General features: G+C 40.3%; 1 protein-coding gene across 5 annotated transcripts in view; it reads left to right on the top strand.

The window, feature by feature from the left end:
- The first annotated feature begins 227 nt into the window (after positions 1–227).
- The window catches only part of SNCAIP (synuclein alpha interacting protein), an 88,140-nt gene continuing 63,307 nt past the window's right edge, over positions 228–25,060 (top strand). For 2 of the 5 annotated variants that reach the window (XM_077171037.1, XM_054652105.2), the window contains exon 1: positions 230–368. The gene's annotated coding sequence lies outside the window, so the exon portion shown is untranslated. Of the gene's footprint in view, positions 369–596; positions 829–1,574; positions 1,692–7,503; positions 7,607–25,060 lie in introns of those variants that run through there. The other 3 variants (XM_077171033.1, XM_077171034.1, XM_077171036.1) reach the window with 3 other exon arrangements.

The raw sequence follows: 25,060 nt of genomic DNA, 5'->3' as shown, positions 1-25,060 counted from the left end.
GCTCCCGCCGCCTCAGCGCGGGGTCCCGCGCAGCCCCCGCCCCGCGCCGCCGGTCACGTGGCAGCGCCCCCCGCATTGTGACGCAGCAGGGCCGGGCGGAGCCGCCCCCTCCCCTCGCTGCCTCCGTCCCTCGCTCCCTCCTTCCCTCTCCCTCTCCTCCTCCTCCTCTCGCTTCTCTGGCCGCTGCCCGGTGGCAGGGCAGAGGCGGAGGGCGGGGCGGCGGGAGCCGGGCCGCTGGCGGAGCGCTGCCTGCACCGGCGGGGAGTGGCGGGGGGCGGCAGCCGAGAGGCGGCACCTGGGTCCTTCCCCCGTCTCCATCACCCCGGCCGCCGTGGAACGGCCGCGGCCGAGCGGAGCGCAGGGGTGAGGTGAGCAGAGCGGAGCGGAGAGGAGCGGACGGGGGCTTTGTTGCCGCCGACGGCGCTGCCCCCGGAGCGGTGGGAGAGGGGGCGCGGAGCCGAGCCCGGGGTGCCCCGCGGGTGGCGCTGGAGGCGCTTCCCCCGCTGAGGCGTCCCCGGGGGCGCGGAGCGGGGCTGCCGGGCGGCGGGCGGGAGCGGGGGGCGAGCCCCGGCCCGGCCCCCGCCAGCCCGCCCCGGAGAAGTGCTTTCCGCATGAAATCAGGGCTGAACGCGGGGGGTTTCGCTGGGGCTGAGCACGTACGTGATGTCAGCCGCGCGAAGTGCCGCCGCGAAGCCCTGGTCGCGCAGTAACACTCGCCCCCGCCGCGGATCTGCCGCTGCTCTGCTCGGAGCCGGGCGTCCGGGCGGGCACCTCGCCGTCGGCACCCTCCTGTCCCGCCGGGCAAGCCGAAATCTGGAAGAAAATCAAGTAGGAGTTGCATGTTTGTAACTGTGGGGAAACAAATGCCAAGTTGTCTGGTAGAAACATGCTCCAAGGCTTATACTTGCTTGGGTCAGTCCAAAATCGTGTTTGTGCAGCAGCGGGGATCAAACCTTTTTCCTACCCGCATCAATGAGTGCTTTATGTGAGCAGATGTAGTTATATAAAGAAGAGCTCGAGGATCAGGTTCCGATGGTACTGGATATATAAAGAAGATGGTTGGCTTAAAGCCACATCTCTTACAGAGATATTAATCAGTCACAACTGGTCCTCGGAAAGTCCCCTCACCCGAAAACCCAGCAAAAAACTGCTGGTGCCTGTGTTTTCCATGGAAAATCTTAGCATCTTAGCCTCCTTTTATACCTCAGCATTCCACCAGCAAAAGGAAGCTGAAAAAAATGTTAAAAAAATTCTGAAGCAAATCACTTGACTGTTGGACCCTTTTCTAGTATTTAATGGCTGAAGAAAGATATACAGTCATACCACTGGGAAATCAAAATAATTTTATATTTTGTGCAAGTAGCACTGATCCTGCAGCCAGAAATTACATTGAATGGTGTGCATGCATTTAGCCTTGTGTAACATGCTGTAGCAGACTTTTAATGGTGTCCTGCCCTTACTGAATTTAGGAGTTATGTGCACTGCATGTGCTTCCAGCAAGCCATAAAAAGCATGACCTGTTGCCTTACTACCACCCATAAACATGAGATTCTTCACCCTAAAATCCTCTGCAGCTCGCTCATGTGTGAGCTCATGGTTGGTGAACTTGGTAAACCACTTCAGTCTCCAGACTGCTAAGCCTGCAAATATGCCGTGTGGAATACTGGAGCCATATTTTGAAGATTTGGCAGGTAAGCTGAAAAACTGGTTCCGGGAGCAGGCTTGGGGGATTGCTCAAGAGGTAGTTCAGACACAATGAGAAGCACTTTTCATCTGAATGAAACAATTAGAATTTGACCTGTTCAGTAGTCAAAGAGACACTTGCCTCATCACTATAGGCAATTTGTGAAAAGGCCTGTAATGAAAAGGCTCCCTTTGTAAGGGGTATGTGGTATAAAGCTTGACTTGTGCAGACTGGCCATTTTGCTCAATACAGTCACACTGTCTTAAACTGGCAGTTCACTTACTTTTCAGGTGTTCGTGATTTCTGGTCTGTGTCATTGATTCAGTGGGCTGCAGAAAGCACGTGTGTGACTTGCAGCTTGTAGAAAAAGTGAGTAAAAGAAAACTACACCAGAGTATTGGCCCAGTGTAGAGTTACCTCCAAATTCAAGGAGACTGGTTAAAAAAATCTCCTTCTTTTTTGAGCAAGCAGTCCAGTACAGGCTACTCAAAATGCTTTTAAGTGTCATTTTGGAACAAGGAGCTGGATAGTCTTTTGGGTGAGGAAGTTCTGTAGAAGATAGTAGATTACATTAGCTCGAAGCTGCTTGTCTTAATATCTCATTCTGGAATGACAGCAACATGGAAAGTAAGTATGTCATGAGTTCTTTGGGGCCAGCTTCCAAGTTTACAAAGAGCTGCATGTAAAATTAGACTTCTTGGACAAGGTGACTTGAAGGTACCCTTGAAGATTCAGTCCCTTCACGGAGTACTGTGAATCAGTGATAAGTCACTTTTTTCATAATCACAAAACCATGATCCCAAATATTAGGTATTTTGTAACTGTTTCTTGACTGGGCATCAACAGAGCTTAAAAAATGATGAAGTGTTCCTCTGCTTCCCAATTGTCCATTTTTCCTGGCAGCTGAAATCTGTTCCCATGTGGACTCCATAGGTGTAAGAAGTGTTCATCCCACACACACCTGAGCTGGAATACCACCTGCATTGGCACAGCTCTCTTTCTCACAGTGTTCTTCCAGGATGTCTCAGACCTGTACCTAATTCCTCAGGCAGCTCTGTCCTTGGACACTTGTCTGATTAGAAGCAGGAAGGGGAAAGCATGACAGCCCCACTGCAGCTGCTGTAGCTTCTCTCCTCTGAGATGGAGACACACAAGTAGTGCTGCCTCCACGTGCCAGATATGCCAGCAAGAAAGGGGGAGCAGCCAGCCACAGGCAGCCCCTTGGGGTGGCTCATCTGTCACAGACAGCAGCACAAAAGTCGTGTTGGCAGTGGTGCAGGGATGATGGTCCTGAAGTGGTGATGCTGCACACCTCATGAGCACAAAGACAGTAGTTCAGCAGCCTTTGTGGGATGCAGCAAGTTATCTCCCTCATCTGGTGTTTAAATGCTTCAGCTGACTAGATAAGGTGTGTAGCAGAGCTTTATCTGCACCCTTGTCTGTCTCTGATTGTGTGTGTGAAGCTCCAGAGGCAATCCATGAATCATGCCTAAGGAGGCAGGGAACAATTATTTTTTATTTCAATTTTAGAATAAACCTGCATCTCTTTTCAGGTAGATGTCACGAGGAGAATATTCTCATCCTTCCTTATGCAGCCATGATAATTAAAATTAATGCCAAGTAGAATAAAGAAAAGTTTATATTTTTGTGCTAGTCTGTAAGTAATCTATTTGCCAGTGCTTTACTCTGTGTTGCTTAGCAAATACAGTTTTTTTTACAGTTGAAATCTATGATCACTGTCAAAATGAAAAATATGTTAGAAAAAGTTGAGAAACATTGGATTGTGGAAGGGCAAATAGTAATTCTTTTCAGCTCTTGTCTGAATAGTACCATAACTAAACTAAACTGAAGGAAATGGTGCTTAGATAATTGGCAAGAGGACTTGGAGTAGTGTTGTGTCTGAGCTCCCTATTTTTCTGGCAGATCTGTTGTTTCTCAAGGGAGGTAGAAAAGATAGGCTTACATGAAGCAGGTGCATAGTAAACACAAGGGAATTTCTCTTTAAATGCAAATGTGGTTCTACAATAGATTTATATGCACAGTGGAACCATTGGAAACAAGAAGATAGAACATATGCATCAGATACTTTATTGATTTAAGTCCCTAAGAGAGTTCTAAACTGAGGGGGAGAAATAATTAATTAATTTTTGTGGTAGAAATATTGTCTACTATTTACCTGTCTAAAGTGGAACTGCGATTTCATCTTCTACAATAAAGCAGCAAGTGATTCAGAGGTCTGAAGGTCTTAGAGTTATCAAAGAAAAGTACAGTTCAGCCGCCACAATTTGGCAATTGGGGAAATCCTTCGTTAGGTGTGTTTTCTTGTGTGTTAAGGAGTGTTTACAAAAGCTTATTTTGAATATGAGTATGGCTGATTTGCACTTCATGAAGAATTACGAAGCAGCACTTGAAAGTGTATTTTTTCTGGTTAAAACATAGCATTGGGTTTGTGAGATTTGCTGTAATCATTTCCTTTTTGGTTTAATTTCCTCCTCAGTTCTTGTTTGCAGTCAGACTGCTGGCATTATTTTTGTTTATACCAGATTAAAAAGCATTGTCTAACTTATCTTTTAAACTCAATACAGTGTACTACATGACCACTTTTATATATAAATCCTCCCCCTTCTTCCCCCTTCTGTTTTATTGTTACTGAATCAATCTGGAGCTTTCCTTTTAAAATGAAATTCTAATCAGGAACTTAGCACTTCCCTTCAACCCCCCCTATTTTAACCAACTTGTTTACATCTGTGACTAAAAATCAGGCTGTGCTGCATTAGCTTTCTTGGAGCGGGCTGCCCAGAGAGGTTGGGAAGTCTCCTTCCTGGACCAGCCTGGACATGATCCTGTGCAGCCTGCTGTGCGTGAGCCTGCTTTATCAGGGGGTTGGATTCAATGATCTCCAGAGTTCTCTTCCAACCCCTGCCATTCTGTGAATCTGTGATGTGCATGACGGGGGCATGCATGAGATTGTGATTTGGAGCTGTGGATCTCTGTGGGTTATTCATCCATGTAGTTCTTTTGCAGGATCTTACCATACTGACTGGCCTCTTTTTCTTATAGAATTAGGAAATACCTTTAACTGCTTATATGTGCATGTACATTCCTCATGTTCTCTTTAACTAAAATTCAGATGCAAATATTCTGCCTTTTGTATGCTATGCTGTCAGTTCCAGTTGAGTCACAGTAGTAAATTTATGAAGATCCCATGAGCTGCTTTTGTATGGGCTTAAGGTTTTGAATATTGAAGTTGTCAGCCTGTTGAGACACTTATTTGAATATATGTAAATGCTGTCTCCAAGATGCTTTTAAAAGCAAACAAAAAAAAAAAAAGGGCCAAACAAAATGGAGCAAACTATATCTTGGAAATATACTGCACACAGAAGCAGAAGAGTGCTGGTAAGGTAAATGAGCTGTGTCATTTTCCCTGACCCACATTCTACTGTGCTAAGTATAAGTGTACTCATTTCTCCTCTTGTTACATGGAAAGAGTCTTCAGTTATGTGTCCAAATTATGTTAATGTCTAGGATATTACCATTTTGCAAACTCATATGCTGAGGTCTGGATAAAGCACAATATTTGTGGTTGTTGCTAGGACATGGCCAAAAATTTACCTTGAGTTACAGAATGGAATCACCAGGAAAGTGAGTTACACTTACATCATTAATTATTTGCTTCTCATTAACATTAAAACTCTGACAGGTTTGGTGCTGTGACCACTTCCCTGGGTAAAGAACCTTCACCCTCTGTGTGAAGAACTTTTTCCTAATATCCAGTCTAAACTTCCCCTAACACAATTTCAAGCCATTTCCTTGGGCCCTGTCAGTGAGTAGAGATCAGTGCCTGCCCCTCCTCTTCCCCTCACAAGGAAGCTGTAACTGCAGTGAGGTCTCCCCTCAGTGTCCTCTCCTCCAGTCTGAACAGACCAAGTGACCTCAGCCACTCCTCACACAGCTTCACCCCAAGGCCCTTCACCATCCTTGTGGCCCTCCTTTGGACACTCTCTAACAGCTCAATGTCTTTTTTGTGTTGTGACACCCAAAATTGCCCCCAGTACTTGAGGTTAGGCTGTCCCAGAGCAGAGCAGAGAAGGACAATCCCCTCCCTTGCCTGGCTGGTGATGCTGTGCCTGATGCACCCCAGGATGTGGGCTGTTGCACTTTTGTTGACAAGAACTGGGAGCAGTTCTTAAAAATTCACATTTATAAGACAGAGGAATTCTTCCATGTGCTTGATGCACCCCAGGATACGGTTGGGCCTTTTGACTGCCAAAGCATACTGTTGACTCATAGTCAACTTGCTCTTGATCCAAACCACCAGATCCTCTTCCATGGGACCTTTAATTCTTTCTCCAGCCTCTCAGTCTGTCCTTACAGCCAGGAGTGCCCTGTCCCAGGTGCAGAACATGGCTCTTGCCCTTGTTATGCTTCATATGCATGGTGTTTGCCCAGCCTTATAATTTGTCAAGGTGTCTGCAGTGCATCTCTTCAATGGAGTCAGTAGATTCTCCCAGTTTAGTGGAATCTGCTGGAATGGCGCTGCCTGGTGACTGGAGGTTTTGCTGTCTTTGAGTGCTGAGATGCTCAGGTCTAGAAAACTAATTGCAACACAACTGTGCATGTGCTCAGGGTTTCCACAAAGAGACAGGCAGCAGAATGTTTATCCCTGCACCCAAAACTTTATGTATTTTACTAGCTTGCTTCTTCCCATGGTAAATTGGCTTGTATGTAATCCCTGCTGCTGTGATCCAATTCCTCCCAGGTCTTTAATTGTCTGAGTCAACATTAGCTCTTGTGTGTCTTTATACTCTCCCAGTAAGGCAGCAAAATATGCAGAAAAACTGCATTCCTTCTTAACTTCTGGTTGTGATTTAGCAAAATGCACACGAAATCTCCTCAGAGTGAATCATTCACTGTGCAGTCAGTTTAAGAACACGCGTGGATCCCTTTGGTCACTTGCTGGACAAAAGATAGTAAGCCATCCTTGAGAGGATGTCATGATTTGTTTTTTGTATCCAGTGGAGGCTAGAGCCAGTGGAATAGTTGTAGTGTTGCTGCCATGCAGTGAACTGCTGTTGGAGGAGAGGAGTTCCTGAATTTGAAGGATCTTATTAGCTCTGGGTTTCTGCATCACAGTAAGTTCTGCCCTTGTTGGCAGCACTAATAGATAAAGGTATTAGTGTCTTGATGTTCTTCTGAAATTACTGTCCTTGAATCAGTAGGTAGCTAATGTGCCTGCCTGGGTTAAGGGTTCAGAACCCAGGCACTGCTTTGGAATGGAGAGGAATGAGTGCTGTTTACATGTCACAAGGTTTCTGCCAGCTGCCTGTAGTGTGTATGGTGTCTCTTCTGTAGACAGTAAAGCTGGGTGAATTGCTGTCCTTGAAGGTTCAGGGTAATCTGGCATGACTCTGTAAATCCCCACAGGAGAGGCCAACCAACACATGGTAAGGAGTATTAAGGGAAGTTCTCCACAATTCCAGCTAATGGAATTTAGCAAAATGGACACTCTCTCCAGCATATGTTCCTCATCAGGTCCCATATGCTTTACAGTATGCTTCCAGGCTTTTCTTTTTGCAAATGCAGTTTTTAGATGAATTTATCTACGGTAGCACTGTTTCTGGACGTGTCTACACTGCAATCAAGAAGTGTGATTGCAGGACATGCAGACAGCTCTGTAATTGCTTTGATCAGTATGTGATGTGAAGACATGCCAGCCTAGACTTAAGAGAGGGCTTTCCAAGCCTTCTGGACAGATTATTAAACCATGCTGAAGTCTACTTTCATCTGTCTCCACTGCTATTTTTAACTGTCCTCTCTAGATTTGCACTCTTGTGGATATGCCTACACGTGCTGACATAAACTCAGGACTGCCTGCCCACTTCATGCCTCCTGCAGCATCGCTGGAGGATGCTCTGCATCTGGGTGTGTATCCCTTATTCTTTGTACTGAGACAGTCTGGTTTTCTATGGAGTTTAACTGACTGTCTCACTATTTAATTCCCCTCTGTAAGGAATTATAGAAAGGGCAGAAGAGTGTCAGAGAGACTTCTGGCAAATTTCCACTCCAAAAGTTAATTTTATAGTCCCTATTCCCTATATATAGATTTGATTGTTAAGTTCAGCCTTAAAGAACCATCATATCCAGGCCATACATTTTTGCTAGTGTTAAAATCCAGATGAGAGACCAGGTTAAAGGAGCTATGTTAGAAAGTGAGCATTTAAAAATGTTCTGTATCAAAACATTGAATCTAGAACACAATTATGGAGGGAAAAAAAAAGTGGAATTATATAAATGATAAGAAATATCAGCAATAACAGTAAGGTCACTATAATATATAAAACACAATCCAACTCTGTTAAAAGGATTTGGAATGTTTTTTAAAAAGAGAAGGACTGTCTATGTTTTTTCAATATTTCAAGGAAGATCCTTGCACTGCTAGGAATTTCTTGTTTTGGTTTGTGAGGATTTTATTGTTGGCTGGGGATTTTTTTTTTTTAAATTTATGTAGTGAGGGTTATTTTTGGTTTGTCAGATTAATTGTTAAGTTACTCCATCTGCTTGAAAATGAAATCAGAGAACCTTCTTATGAAGGTACTATATTGTATGAGTAAAGTTTGACAACAGGTATAGTCGTACATCAGATTTTAGTAATTTTTTAATGCAGAAATTGATTTTCTTTCTGCATTAAGAACCAATCAACCAATGAACCAAAAAAAACCCCAAAAACCTGATCTGTATCTAAGGATATAGTCTGAAAACATCTGTCAAGTGTCTAATTCTTGCACCGTGCACTTTCCTTGCTATTTAACAAAGATACATGGCTTAAAAATTAGATCATAAAAGAATTAGTTAGTGCAATTTTTTTTCATGCCAAAAAAAAATATTTCACATAAAATCAGTACTGTCAAAGAGGAATACAAAATAGACTCTCGTTTGTTACAGTGACATGAGATATGCTGTAGAGGAGTAAGGTGAAACTGAGCTTTTCAGCCTGGTAGAATGCTACAGCTTACATGTCTGCCAAGAAAATATTTAGTTCCTAGATAAATGGTTAAACTGAAATAAATAAAATATTCTTTTATCTTTCATCAAACAATTCTTTAAAATAAGTGTTTCTTACTCCTGTCCTTGACACCTTTCTAAGGGAAGAAGAACAGCCTTAGTTCACTGGATGCTGCACAAGAATGCAAGCTAAGCCTGGCTTCTGCCTCATGTGGTCTTGAATAAATTATCTGATTCTTTTCACTTATGAGAAGAAAATATAGTAGAGAACTTCAAATTGACAGTAGCAACATCTTTTTGTAATATGGCAATCAAACAATGCCTAATATTTTTGTTATGAAAAGAATAATTCTTTATGTTAAACAGCTCCAGCACCTTCAAGCTCTGAGGTTCAGAGTGTGGGACAGAGAATGGGACATGCATCACTTCTCTGGACAACCCATTCCAGTGCCTCCACCAGTCCCACAAATTAGGATTTGTTCCTAATACCCAAACTAAACTGGCTGTTTTTTAGTTTGAAACTATTGCCTCGGGTTTTATTTCCACAAATCATGGTATAAAATGCCTCTCCAACTTTGCTGTAGGCCTTCTTCAATGAGGTTTCCTCAGAGCCTTCTCCAAGCTGAACCATCCCAATTCTCTCAGGAGACATGTTCTATCCCTTTTATCATCTTCATGGTCCCCTTCTGGGCTTGATACAGAAGGTCCATGTCCTTCCTGTGGTGGGACCCCAGAGCTGGACACTGCAATGGGCTCTCACCAGAGCAGAGCAGAGGGGCAGAATCCCCTCCCTCACCCTGCTGCCCACCCTGCTTTGGTTGCAGCCCAGGACACGTCTGGCTTTGTGGGCTGTGAGTGCCCATGGCTGGGTCATGTCCAGCCTCTCACCCACCAGCACCCTCAAGTCCTTCTCCTTGGGGCTGCTTTCAATCCCTTCATTCTCCAGCCTGGATTGATACTGGGAATTGCCCCAATCCAGGTGTAGCGCCTTGTGCTTGATCTTGTTGGACCTCATCTCGAGCCCTTGTGCCCTCATCTTGAGCCTGTCCAGCTCCCTTTGGATGACACCCCACCCTTCAGGAGTGTCAGCTGCGCTGTGAGCTTGATGTCATCCTCAGCCTTGCTGAGGAAACAGTTTGTCACGGTGGCCGAGAGCTGGCGCAGGTTTCTCAGAGGTGGTGGAGTCTCTCTCCATCCTTGGAGATACACGACAGCCACATGGATGCCGTCCTGGGCAGCGGGCTCTAGCTGAGGCATGGGCAAGGGGTTGGACTGGATGATCTCCAGAACTCCTTTCCATCCTCATCTATTTTGTGGTTCTGTGAAGCACTGTGAAAAGAAGAAACATTGTTATAATTAATACACAGGCTATTCCTTGTAGCCTTGTGTGTATCTGGCTCAGTGATGGTGGCTTTGCACGCAGCTAAGCACAACCCAAAATATGGCCTGGCTGTAGCCAGGAAAGATGTGTGCTTTCTTATTTAGGTTCCATTTGTTGAGCCTTTTGGTGTCAGGTATATGGGGTAAGTGAACTGCAGTGAGAGCCACCTCCCACTTCTGGCAGGGATCAGTACAGTTTGGGGATGTGGACAGATACACAGGAACACCCCCCCGTGTGCTCCCATGCATCTTTCTGGCCTTTCTGCTGTGGTTTTCTGTAAGCCCCTTTGTTTCCAGCCTCTGGATGGGGATAATAATGCTTTCTATCCTGTAATACTGGAAGACTGTGAATGAATTGAAGAGTGTTTGTGAAACACTTGGGCATTACTGATGAGTAACTATAAAAAAAGCTACAAGGATATCTTCTGCTTGCTATAGGGCTATGGCCGTCTAAAATTTTAAATAAATTTAGACTAGTTAAATGCTGGATGGGGGAACACAGGAAATGAAAATGCACACCTGATATTTCTGAGTAGTTCGGGTGTGCTCTGTGTAAGGCAGATCACCTTTTGCAAAGCATTGAAGTGGGATCCTTCAGTTAGTCCCTGCATCAAAATCAGTACAAGCAAGAAATGTGCTCATGCCTAAATTTTGTAACATTGTGGGTTTTGATGTAGTGAGTTAGTGAGGTTCATTTCTTTAACAAAGTTCCATTTTTTTTTAAGTGAAGAGTTTTAGGAATCTCTGAAGATACTACAAAATTTCAGTTTAAAATAATAGTACTACTTCTAATTGGCATTTCTGCCCCCTCATCCCGCAGTTTATTACAGCACTAATAGCTGCACAGCTGAACACTAGTGCTGGTTGTATCTGCTGCCCATAACATTTTAAACAAATAATATTGGACAGCAGTATTCCACATAGAATGGCATTATATAGCTGCAGAGCTGCAGTTGCAGTCTATTTCTCAAAGGAGAAAATAATGACAGTTTCAGAAGACAGCATTCTGGTTTCAGGGGCATAGATGTCTCTCAGGAATAATTTAGTTGTTTTTCATTGAATATTCCAATTTCCACCAAACTATAATGGAAATAAAATGTTCATTTTTGACGGTGCTTAAATTTACAGTAGTTTGCACTGTTTAATTTTTAAGAAGTTTTGCAAACAACATCATAGTCTATGTCTATGGAATAAAGTATGAAAAACTCTACAGTTTCTCTATTGTCCTAATTTTAATTTTATCAAAATGAAAATATTTGCATAGATGTTAGTGGTCAAGTGTCATTTCTAAGTCAGAGGAAAGTTGATGTTCATAGTAGAAGTGATAATATTTTTTAAAATTATTTTCAATGCTTTTTTGCTTTAAAAGTAAATATAGTAAAAGTAAAACCTACAATACATGCATATAGTACTTGTCAAATTTATTTTATTCATCATGTAGTGTCAAATGAAAGTGGGCTGGTCTGAGTGACAAGGAGTGTGAGTTCTGAGTTTTTTCAGTTCAAAGTTTGTTTTTTTGAGTAGGAGGTTTGGTTCTTTTGGTCCATGGGCACCATGTGCACAGATATATGCTCTGTGTGACATGCCCTGTGTAAGGCTGGCTCACATCCCAAATTGAAGTGTAATGCTGGTTACCCACTGCTGCCCCTCAGCCCTGACTGCTAATGGAATTCACCTTGTGTCAATGGAAAATTCAGCTTTGGAATTTGGAGTGTCAGAATTTGCTAGAGTGTAGCTCTTACATATTCTAGCCAGTTTCAGGGCATAAAGGATAGGATAGCGGAATTGACAGCCCAAAAATAAAAAAGAAGAAAATAAAAAAGGGTGTAGTTGGAAGACTGGAACCACAGGAAAGTGGTTGCAGAGAAAACAGGCCTCCCACAAGAGAGCAGGACAGTGCAGAGGCTTCACACAAATGGTGGATACACTTGGCATATTCTGACCCTTGAACAGAGAATCTACTTATGTAGGAGTTTTCTCTTGACTTTATAATTAAAGCTCACATGAAGAAAAAATCATCATGGGACTGAATGCAGGATTTTAGCAGGGAAATGTAAATAAGGCACGTTCTAAATTTCTAACTTCAAGCACAGCATTTGAATGTTGCAAACTTAAGAGCAGTGTTTGGCATTAATTCTTTTCCAGGATATTTCTAGAAATTATTTAGCAGGCCACTATGGGGCTACAAGGTGTTGAAATTCGACGGGACTATTATTGAATTTAGGCTGAGTAATTTAAATGGAACAAAGAAAGATGCAAGGAAGTGCTTGAAAAATTCCTTTTACTCATCTGTGTAAAAATAATAATAATTAAAATTACTTCAAACCCTAACATGACCTAACACATGCTTTCAACATTAAAAGTATATTAAACAAATATATTTTCAATTGCTTGGTTTTATTGAAACAAAACTTGTAAATTAAATGTGTTCTTCAGCAAAAAGAAAATGCAGCATAGGAAGATTTATGGGGATGATATACTGGTTAAATTGGTTCCATATTTTTCTATGATCAGTACCTGAAGAAGATAAGGTGAATAAAGATGCAAAGTACTAAGGAGAGAAACTAAAGTCAGGATTTGTGTAGCCAAACTTAAGTATCAAATAATATAATTTACTTTAAATTATTGTACTGAGCAAAAACTTCTGTAGGATTGCTGCCCCAGTGCTACTGCCCCCAGTGCTGCTGCCACTAATTCAGAGAAAGAAGAGAAACCTCAGTTTATGGTTTGAAACAAGAGTGCAGTGAGTCACATCTGCTTTATTAAAGATGTTGACACAGAATCCTCCACCTCCCCCTAAACCAAGGCATGATTTGGAAAGGCTGAGCTCTGCTATGCTTGATTTCATCCTAACATAAGTGCTGGAGCCTACATTAGCAGTGGTAGTTGCCATAAGCCCTATGTTGCTCTGTCTTACTTTGGGGCCAAGTATCTGGTTCCTTGTGGATGTGGTTACTAGGGTATATTATTTTTGGATTTTTACATAAGAACTAGGCTACCAAAAGAAGGCATATTTTTTATTTCTGTAGTTCATGAACTCACAACAGCCCTGCAGATGTTCAATATTCATTGCCTTTGCCAAAAGACTAGAAGTTGTGAGTGCTTTGACAGCACAGTACTTTTCAAATTGTACCTGGAGTAAAAAGTTGTTAAATCAAAATATCGTGGATATTTTTATGTATCAGCTTCTTCTCGAGTTGATTTGGAACCATATTGAACCATTAATTTCTTGAATGTTCTGCTTAATTCTCCTCAAATGCACATCTCCAAAGTCTTGCTCAAGTAAGTATGAGGGCAGTGTACACACGCATTTTCTTCTATGCTGTTTATTTACTTTAACATGTAAAAAGCAGTTACAGTATTGTAGTAAATGTCAGTAAAGTATTGTGCTGCTTTGAGTGGTTCTAGGTGACATATGTGCTTTACACTTTCAGCCACCATTTAGGATGGTTGAATTTTCATTTTTTCTGTGTATTTCTATGCAATACATGTTGTGATTGATGTCTTGAGAAGTTGCGTACGGTATGTTACAAAGCCTGATAGGGATTGTAGAGATGCAGAGCAAGACATTATCAGTATTCACATAGTTAATTCCTTCTTATTTGACGATGTTACTGAAAGTTAGTTACAGGTCTGTGTTTTCTGTGTGTATGTTAGCAGTGTACTAGTTATGTAAAATAACTCAGGACACAGGTCAGCTGATTTCCCAGTCCTTTTTTAGCAGTTGCCTCCTGAATTTAAGAGCATAAGCACTGGCTTTATTGTGGAATGCACTGTATTTGTCACTAATATTCTTTGAAATAATGAATAGAGCTGCAAATAATCTTGACATGAAGCAACACAGCATTTTATGTCTCTCAGTGTTCCAACTGACCATGACTTGATCCATATAAGTCTTTGGTTCAGTCTCAAATCTAGGTTTAATGAAGGATTTACAGAAATGCTGAACAGCACTTGTACTTTCACATGATTGATGCAGTGTTCTATATGTATTTTACAGTTCTGCATTGTAAATTATTTGATGTTTAAGTATAAAAAACAGATGAAAACCTATAGCTTTAATATTATGTATGCAGAGAAGATGGATATATACACATGCTTACTCTCTGTACTTGTGGTTGTTGAACCTCTGCATATTAAAATGTATTATTCATTTCTGCCAACAGTCATGAGTCAGTGGAAAATAATGGGCGCAATCATTTGAAAAATGCGCATTCACTATTTGCTTGTATTCATCTCAAAGTTCAGACTGCAGATGTGTAACCATTCATTTTACTGTTCTCAGTGATGCGTGTAAGCCTCCTGAGGATTCACATTTATGAACTTCCTGCATTGGCATTGGCAGAACAGAGAGGTAACATGAAATAAAATTTATTTCTGCCATAGAATTTAGTGATATAAGAGGCAGTTATTAAAAAGAATCAACACTCAACCTGATTTTGTTAGTTCAGCTGCTGAATTTCCACTAGTAAAGTAATAAATTCAATTTGCAGTGGACTTTTCCTAGTAATTGCAAACATTGTGTATACATTTTCTCCAGGGAGTCACACTTTGGAATAGTAGTGGGGTTTTTTTCCTGAAATTTTGCAGGAAGTAGAGAAAAAAGATGAATGTCTTTTAAGATTAGTTTGTAAAGAAAGCTTTTCTGGTCAGATTTCACTTCTAAAATGACTGAAGAACAGATTTGTTAAATTCCTGATGTTCTGCTCAATCATAATTTTCTATGGAAAATTATGTCATACATAATCTCCAGATCTGTATGTGAATGTGTTATTTTAACCTGGGTTTGGTGTTAGCATTGAATTACCAGTACTCAAAACAAATGTATTTGAAGACTCTTTGGCTAGTTCTGCTTAAGAAAATATTTTTAAAGCTCAGAGGAAGTACAATGAACTAGTTACTAGCTGCACAATTTATACTTGAGCCTTTGTACATTCAGTGCTACAAAATATATCAATGGCAGGTTTCCCAGTGTTGTGTATGTTCTGTTTTATTACTGGTTTCTCCAGATTCTGCTTTTGGTCTAATTTAACATTATTCCTGGCTTGATAGGATATGTAATTTTTTCCCTTTGTTTCAGTTGCTTTTGTTTCGGTTTAGTCCACTCATTGATATGATATCCTTTATGGTTTTCACGATTCAAAAACAAAGGAAAAAGCCCTTTCATAGACCCTGACAGAACTGCTTTTTACATGTTGCTGCGATCTTGCAGTTTCAGAGGTTGTGTTGATTATGGGGTAGTACAGTGTGATAAATCATAAATTCAATCCTTTTTATGGAACCTCCATAAGAAAGTACTGCACTATCAATTCATTGCTGTAATATTGGCTCTTGAAACAGTTTTGAATTCAAATTTAGAAAGAAAAAAAAAAGCCTTTTTTTTCTTATTTTATTAATATTTTAAAACATGTTAAGGCTCATGGTTGTGATGGGGAAGAAAGAAAAACCAATATTTTAATTATGGGTATAGGATAATAAAATGTTCCCTAACTGAATTTTAGATCTCCAACTGCAACATGGAAAATACAAATTTCACCAGGACCAACAGAAATAAATATTCTTTTCCCATAAATGGAGTGGTTTAAACCAATCAGATCCTTGAAAAATTACAGCACTTGCAAAATATTTTAAAAATTTTAAAAATTACAATTTTCTAGACATGGGCTTGCAGAATGGCAAAGTAATATATAAATTGCTTTAAGAGAGATGGCTTTCATAAAATTGAGAATGTAAAAAATCTCCAATGGTGGTGTTTACATCATTGTAATTCTGCAGAGCAAATGAAGTAATTCTCTTTCTTGCTTTGTAAACTAAATCTAGTGTACATTAAAAAAAGATTTAGTAATAATTGTTTTGCATCCCTCAAACCCTCTGGCATACTTTAAGGTTCCCTGTCCAGGTTGATGGAAGTGGTGATGGTTTGGAGTCAGCACAGCTGCTTATAGAACTTCTATATCATTCACTGGTGAAAGTGGAAGAGTAGTCAGTGCTTGCTCTTTTCTAGGCTCAAAGGGAGCTTTTCAAATATCTGAATTGGAAAGTACGTATATGTTACAAGTTCACTTAAGTTCATTTTTGGAGACTGGCTGATGCAGCAACTCTGGATTTCAAGTGAGTGATGAATCTTTTACATTAAGAGCAATTCCTGCCTTCTTCAGTATAAATCTGAATTTTAGGTTCTGTGGTAGATTAGGTAGAGTGGGATATTCTGTAGAATTGCTTGTTATATTCAGTCCTGGTTTCTGTATGTACAGAAGTATGCAGCAGTGTATTTTCTGTCTCAGTGAGACTCCCAGCTGATTCTGAAAGATCTTACTTATACCTGGCTTTCCTTAAGGAAAGAGCCACTCTCCTCAGCATTAAAGGATTAAGCATTTCTTGCTTAAAAGGTCCTGCTAGGGCTTTAAAGAATTTGTACAAGCATTAAATAACTCACAGGCAAAAGGAAAGTGCTGTGATCTTGCAGGGAAGAATGTAGCTTCCTAAGTATTTTGGTGATAGGCTCTTTGGATCTATCAGTTAAGGGAGAGATTAGTGTCTTTATCGCTTGCAGCTCTACAGATGTGCCTGATCTCTTGTGGAAACACTTTCATAAGCTGCTTAGTAGTTTCTTTGTGTGACTCTCTAGCACTTTATGGCTCTGCATGCATTTCTGCAAATCCTCAAAGAACGGCACTGCTACAACCTCAGTTTTCCTGGTCTGCATTTGTGAGAGTGCTGGATCTGTGAGTGTTTGAACAGCCAAAGAGGATGAAATTCTTCATTAATGGTCAGAACTTTGAGAACTTGGCTCTGAGGGCTGGAAACAGTTGGTTTTGGGATTTCAGATGGATTGGACTCTGACAGCTGCAGACAATATACTCTTTTCTTTGCCCAGCATGGTTCTGCTGGAATTGTAAGGCACCATCTCTTATCTCCTAAGAGCATTTGTAAGAGTAACTACTGACTTTTGAATAGCAAGACTATACCTTTTCAAAGACAGATTTGCTAGATAACAAGCAGCATAAGATCATATTCTTCAGTAGCAGCTAACTGCTTAACTGACATAGCTATCCAAAGTTCCTTTTCAGACTGTATGGCTATGATAAATATCAGTGAATCATCTGTGTAATTGAAACACCATATGAACATCCTGGACCACAAAAGGTTCATAATTTTGTCAGTATTCCAAAATTCAATTTCTGGTATTGGCAATGCTTTCTTCTGTGTAGTAGGATATACAAAGCAGGAAATCCTTGTTCCTCTTTCTCACCAGATGTAATGCCCCTTTACCTTGCAACAAGTGAATGGAAAGGATTGGAGCTTTTTAAAAGGAATAATCTCTTAAACAGTTGCAACTGGCGCTGATTTGCTCTAAGTAGTGTTAAAGCTGTTTTCCCTTCCCGAAACTGGGAGAGATCCTAACTGGTTGCTTGTTTCAGTGTATATATGCATGAAAAAGAGGCAGTAAAAGTACTCCTCTGTTGGGAAAAAATGGAATAACAGTCTTACAACACTGCCTAGCCAACTGCATTTATTCCCAGTGAAGCGACTACACTTGTACCTTGGTCACATGCCAAGACTAATGATTTGTTTTATAGATGCTGAAAGTTATATTAATAAAACTACAAATTATAGTGTAGCATAGTAATCCATGAGCACAAGCTTTCCTATGACAATATTGTTTACTGGAGAACTAAACATTCTAACATTGATTCTTAGTTGTTTGCGTAGATTTTTGAACCAAGTCTAGCCAATCAGTGTTTCTGCTTACTTCTCAGTTGCAGACAACCAAATACTTACTTGTCATGCTAAGCTGCTGTTTGACAAATATTGTCAATTTGGGATGGGGGGGCGGTTCTTCTATTCCTAGTTTTTATTTTTTTACATCCTCCTAGAACTAGGAGTAGAAATGTTGGTTGGCATAATTTTTGAGTGGAAAAAAATAAGAGAGTGTGGTATTTGGCCATACATTCTTTCAAATCCCTGTCCAGAGATTGTGCTAAATGTAATAGCTGTTCTTGGTGGGCCCAAGAGTCATGACTAGAAAAGAGTTTGTGAGTGTAGTTCAGGCCATTACAGTGGAGGTGAAGGACTTGAGAGGGTCTGGAAATGAAGATGATAGTTCAGTGGGGAAAGATCAGTTCTTCACTATGTATGATAAGCTGTTTATGTGTGAAGCTTATCTATTTTAAATTGCAGACCTTTCCAGAGGTCATCCTAAGCTATATGTTTGTTTCACTTATGAAAGCCAGCAGCTAGAAACCGGAATGGGGTATTAGTTAAAATAAACAGAGATCAGAATCACCTGGTTTTGGCATGCTTTTCTTGTTGCTGAGAACAGAAATGTAGTTGATGTGGATCAAAAATGAGGCTACCACAGAGGAAAAAGCTTAATTTCAAATCAGTCAGTAAATAAGTGTGTCTCTGTTACTCCCTACCGGTTTACTGCAGGGGCCTATCTGATCATCTTTAGCCATTAAACATCCTAATTCACTCTTTATAGCTGAATACATGTTTTGGTAGGTTTGCAAATGACTACAGGTTTAGTGAAGTTTGAGTAGGACATATAGAAGAAAACAAAATATGTTTTAATTTGCATAGACTGTGTAAAAAGTAAATAAAATTTCTTCTAACAGTTGTGATAGGCTCATCCTTATAATGTCTTGAGGGGTTTGGATACATTTGTAATTTTGAGGTCATTGCCCCATTTTTCCATTTATTGGCAGCTAAATTTTGTTCATTCAGCTTCATATGCTTTAAAATGAGGCTCTAATTAAACTGTTTCAGTAAGCTGCAAACATTTCCTGTTATCCAGCTCTGATTTTTCCTACCGTTGTCACCCATGTCCATGTATTCTGAGGTTTTTCCAGACAACAAGGCTGCTTTTTGGCTCCTTCATTTCCTTTCCATGTGTCATTGATTAACAGTGACACCCACAGAAGTAGCTAGAGTACTCTAGGCAGAGCACTTAAAACCTTGGGCTTTAAAGAGTAACATGTAACACAGGGGAAAGGAGAGGGAGAGGGAGAAGGAGAGGAGTCTGAATAGTTTCTGGAGATTAGAGTCCTGGATGGAAAGTAACAGAAGTGCAAATGAAAAGTTTTCCTGTTTATTTTAGTAATTTATAGTGTGGAGTCAAAACCAAGAGATAGATTTAAACTTTAGTGGTAGAACGTTTGTGGTCTGGTTTCCAACTGTAGTAGCAAGTCATTGTGGCCAACTAACATCCAGAAAGTTAAAAATACTAGTGCAATATTTTTGCATGTGGTAAAGGAAAGCACAATCATTTAAAAATTAATCTTACTGTCTGTGATATTTCAATGTGGAGGACATTGGTTGTAAGTTTCTGTATGTTCATTAAAGGTCTGACTTTTTTCTTTCCCTCCTGCATTTTCTGCAGCTATTTCTACAAATGCTGCCTAAGTGTGAGCATTATTCTGGTAAATCAGAATAGAGGGGTTGTAAATCCACTTTTTACAGATTTAGTAAATTACACAGATCAGAAGTGTACCACCCCTTTCTTATCCATACTGTCTTTTGAACACAATTTCAAGTTGCACAAATTGTAAAGGTCAGTTTTGTTCCAGTGAGAAGAAGACAATGAGGCATGACTGTTCATCTGTCTGGTAAACAATTCCTGAAAAAACAGCTGTCGAAAAAGAAGATGAGACAGCACAGTAGTCCTGGCAGACTTCTCATTGCGACTGATTCTGGTTTTGATAAAAATAGATAATTACAGTAGGTGATACTGGATCACAGAGCTTTTCAGAAAGACTAATTGCTAGGTTTGTGATTTGAAATATCAAAGAAACTATATTTAAAATAAAAAGCCCCAAATACTTCTTGAATTTTTCTCTGGTTTCACTGAGAATTTTTCCATGTCTATAATGTGGTCTCATTTTCTCTAACTGAATTGTCTTGTTTGATGCAAGAGGGCAAACTTCAGTTAAGAAGTAGTGAAGAAAAAATAGTTGAAAAAACCATTCTGGTTTTTTTTTTTTTAGATTGTGAAGAGTGATCTACATTTTTCAAATGGTGAAGTTTATTAAAATTTTCATCAATGTTAGTGTTCCTCATCCAGAAATTTGTGACTTTTATATGTCCCTAATGGCTTATAGGTATTTAGCTGAATGACAATTAGTAAGGGAGCTGTATTGGTCTCTTTGTGTTCTTTTTGACAAATCAGTCAATAGTAATAAAAAAAAAAAAAAAGAAAAAAAGTGAGTTCAATTTCAAAACCTCTTAGCAACCATATAAAACATAACTACTGTATTGATTTTCAAAACTTCTTAGCAACCACATAAAAAATAGCAACTCTATTGATTTCTCTGATAATTGCCCTGGAAGAATGGCTGGAGCTTAGTGGTACAAACGTAATGAAATGCATTTATCAATAGTTGGTATGTTGGATAGGCTGCATAAGAAGCCGACAGTAAGACACTGTCAATAGGAGGTCTAGTTGTAAACTTTCACAGCCTCTTTTACAGATTCATGGTAGTGCAGAAACTGTGAAAATAGGAGAGAAAATAAATATTACAGAATACCTGTTGCAAGAGGTAGACATTTGGAAGGAAAAGCAAGACAATGTCCTCTTCATTAATCTTGCAAGTTCCTTAAAAGGATGTGAAGCACAGTCAGCTCTACATATGTTGTAGATTTTATGTAAGAGACTTTGTGAGAAATATTTTCAGAGCCTGCTGGGATATAGTCAGGATTATGGCAATTTCCCATAAGAACATGTGTTTACCAGCTACAGCTTCCTTCTGAAACACTATTAAAGAATTGCTTTCATGAAGCATTGCATTTTTTTCTGTTTGAACAGGCAGAACAAACAGGATAGCTTGGTCATAATGAGCAGCATAATGAAATTATAAGTACAGTCTAATTGCAGCTTGTTTATGTCATGATTATGCAAACAATTATTTTGATAGGTATTTCTGTTTCTGCATATGCTAAAAAGCCTTTAAACAGCATTATCTCTTTTTTGTTCTTATCTCTGCTAAATACTTCAATATATAAAAAGGATATGAGAATGAAAAAGCATTGAAACCCTGCCAAGCTGAAAAAATCCAAAATTAGTCCTCATTTCTGCCTTGGATTTAGTTCTCAGTGTTGTGTATCTTACATTACTCGTGTTATGATATCCTGTGTTTGAAATATAAATTTTCTATTACTGAGTTTCACACACATTTACAAACTAGCAAAATAATAGGAAATAAATGCTTAGAGGAAGCATTTAGTCATTGTTAGTGTAAAAGCCACCAATACTATTCCCTACATAACCTCAGAGACCTGCTTGAAAGAATCCCATGGGTACAGCCCTGGAAAGAAGAGTTGGAAGGCACTTGTTGATCATAGAATCATAGAAAGGTCTGGGTTGGGAGGGACCTTAAGGAATATGGGCCGTGGTGGGATACACCCCAGAATAATGAGGGAACTGGGAAAAGAACTTGCCAAATCACTCTCAATCATTTAACAGCAGTCCTGTTTTAGTGGAGAAGTTCCAGCTGACTGGAAATTAGCAAATACAGTGCCCATTTGCAAGATAATCCAGAGAACTATAGCCCTGTCAGCCTGTCATGGGGGAGAGTGGGAGCTTCAGATGAAGTTTATTAGAGAAGCTGTCCCATTGAAACATGAGGTGCAGAAAGGACCTTCTAGGTTTCTAAACTCCTCATTAGAGGGGCCTGAGTGCAGCTGAATCCAATCTTAGCCCCAGTCTTTTGTCAACAGTTTAAATAATTTTGTCTCACAGAATAAAAGGTGGTGCATCAGATGTATATGTATAAAATGTATTATTTTGATGACAAATAATCAGACAAAATATCTTAGTCAGAATCACTTAGTACGCAGTATAAAATCTAAAACTACTAGTAGCATATAGTGTAAGATAGGATACTGCACTATATCAAAGGAATTACATTAAAATTAGCAAAAAGAAACAATTATTAAGTAGAGATTGATGTAACTCACTATACCAATGCTTGTGGGCAGATCTCTTTCAGCCTCGAGGAGTATCTTTGAAGGGGCATTCCCACTTTAGAGGAGGAAACTTCATACATACTGCAAGAAGGAATATGTTGGAAGAACCTAACCACATGAGAGTGGACTGGACTTTTATAGTATCAAGTGATTGATTGCCAGTCACACGTCTCCAGTTGTCTCAGTAATCAGGATGTTAATTTGGGTTTAGTGAACCAGACTGGTTTTAGCATAATTCAACACCAAAAGCAGCACATGATTCCCCCTCTCAATCCACTACTGAGAGCCTTGCAAAAAGGATATTGTCCAGTGGCTGAACCACATTCCAGGGCAGAGCATCGTGCTACACATCCTAACTTTGGTCCTGGGTAAGGTCATGGAAGAGATCATCCTGAGTGCTCTTGCATGGCACATGCAGGACAAGCAGGGAATCAAGCCCAGCCAGCATGGAGTTAAGAAATGAAGCTACTGCTTGGCCAACCTGATTCACCTTCTAAGACAAAGTTGAAGGGAAAGATGTGGATGTCGTCTATCTAGACTTCAGTAAAGCATTCTCCATCTCCCACCGTATCCTCCTAGAAAAGCTGGCTTGGATGGGTGTATTCTTCAATGACTAAAAAACAGTCTGGCTGGGCCCAGAGAGCTGTGGTGAATGGAGCAAATCCAGTTGTCACTTTGTCCCTAGCAGTGTTCCCCAGGGCTCAGTTTTAGGGCCAGTCCTGTTTAACATCTTTATTGATGACCTGGATGTGGGGATTGAGGGTATTCTCAGTGAATTTGCAGATGGCACCAAGTTGTGTGGGTGTGTTGATCTGCTGGAGGCTTGGAAAGCTCTGCAGGGAGACCTGAACAGGCTCGGTCAGTGGGCTGAGGATACTGCAGGATGTTCAGCTGCAACCCCAATGCCAGATTCTGCACTGGGGTTGCAATAATCCCCTGTAGAACCACAGACTTGTGCAGAAGAGTCTTGAAAGCTGCTCAGCAGAAGGGGACCTTGGGTGCTGTTTGATCAGTCAGGCTCATCTCCTGTACTCAGTGGTGGTGAGGCCACACCTGGAGTTCATTTCTGGGCCCCTCACTTTAAAAAGGACATGAAGGTGCTGGAGCACATCCAGTGACAGGCAGTGAGGATCTTGGAAGGTGAAAAGAAAGCATGTCTTATGAGGAACTCCTGAGGGAGATGGGTTTGTTTAGTCTTGAGGAGAGAGGGAAACCTCATGGGTCTCTACAACTCCCTGGAGGTTGTGGTGAGGTGGGCCTGGTCCATTCCCATGCGTCCAGTGACAGGACCAGAGGAAATGGCCTTAAACTGAGACAAAGGAGATTTAGCTTAGATATTAGAAATTTCTTTCCTTATTAGCAGGGTCAGGCATTGGGATAAGTTGCCCGGGGATGTGGTGCAGTCGTCATCCCTGGAGGTGTTTAGGAGGGATCTGGATTAGGCACTGGATCATGTGGTTTAGTGGTTTAGGAATTACTGTAGTGGTGCTGGGTTGATGGTTGTACTTGAAGATCTTAAAGGTCTCTTCCACCTTGATGGTTTTCTGCCCCCCAGTGATGGGGAGGGACAGCTTTCACTACCTGAGATTCTTCCCATACAACTAGGCCTTGAGCATTCCAGGGATGGGGCATCCACCACTTCTTTTCTCAACCCGTTCTAGTGCTTCACCACCCTCACATTAAAGAATTTCTTCCTAATATCTAATCTAAACCTACCCTCTTTCAGTTTGAAATCATTGCTCTTCTCCTGTCATTAACTTAATAATAGTTCCTCTCCATCATTCTTGTAGGCTCCCTTCAGGAACTAGAAGGCCACAATAAGGTAACCCCTAAGCCTTCTCTCTTCCAGGTTGAGATAGAGTGAAGAAGAGTGAGGCTCTTCTCCATGAAGACTTCTGCAGTGCATGCTGACAGATTAAGAGGCCATTGGCACCAAGTGAAGCACATGAAATTCCATCTAAACACAAGGAAATGCTTTTTCACTGTGAGGCTGGTCACACACTGGACCAGGTTGCCCAAGGAAATTTTGGAGTGTCCATTCTTAGAGATATTCAGAAACCAGATTGGTTGCAGTCCTGGATTTAAACCTGACCTTGTGTGAGCAGAGGGGGTTGAACTAAATGAACTCAGGCAAACCCTTTCAGCCTATTTCATGCTGCTGTTTTGGGTGATAATGTTAATCTATTGCTGGCTATTTTTGAGGATATATAAAGCTATTAAAAATGTCTTTGCTAATTTTAAAATTTTTTTCTTTGAGAAAATTAATTTTCTCTTTTATAAAAATTGATTTTTGTTGATGGAAAATAATTTTTAATTGAGTTTTTGCTGTTACAGTTTTTTCTTGTAAATGCAATGTGTCCTTTTTGATATTACAGGAACATTTCATTTGAGAACTAAATTATATTTCATGGAGATGATGCTGGTCTTTTTTGTGGGAAGTGGCCATTTCATACATGAATGATAAAAATTTCACACTTTAAGCAGATTGCTTTATTTGCAACTATTTCTTATTCCTCTGGGTGACAGGTTTTTAAATTTACAAGTAGTTAATTTCAAATGGACATTATTATTTTTCTTGTAATAAAGATTTGAGAATTGTTATTTTCTGTGCTAAGTAGAAATACTTTGTTATTTTAGAGTCATGCTGTCACAAAAATGTTTAATGGGAAGACTGAACAAATCCAATTTGAGAACAAATAGTAACTGAAGATAGCATGACAATACATATTCACAGGGCAGTATAAAGGAAGAAGCAGAAGTTCATTACTATTTAAAGACCATTTTTAAACAAATGAAGAGAGCAGCCCTCAAGTCCAAGTAGGGTCAGTGGCTGGCAGGAAGTAGTACTCCACATCTTAGGTAAGTATCATGAAAGCAGCAGTAGAAATAAGTAGAACTACAGGCTATTTTCCATTATTGACTAGTTTAATGGCTGTTAACAAAAAAATGGCTAAGAATGAATAGTGCATTGTTTCATTTAATCTCTCCTCACAGGTAGAGCCTCTTTTTTAATATGGAAAATTACTAAAA

Source organism: Agelaius phoeniceus, chromosome Z (assembly GCF_051311805.1).
Source record: "Agelaius phoeniceus isolate bAgePho1 chromosome Z, bAgePho1.hap1, whole genome shotgun sequence".
NCBI classification, from domain to species: Eukaryota; Metazoa; Chordata; class Aves; order Passeriformes; family Icteridae; genus Agelaius; species Agelaius phoeniceus.
This window is presented reverse-complemented; position numbering and strand designations above follow the sequence as displayed.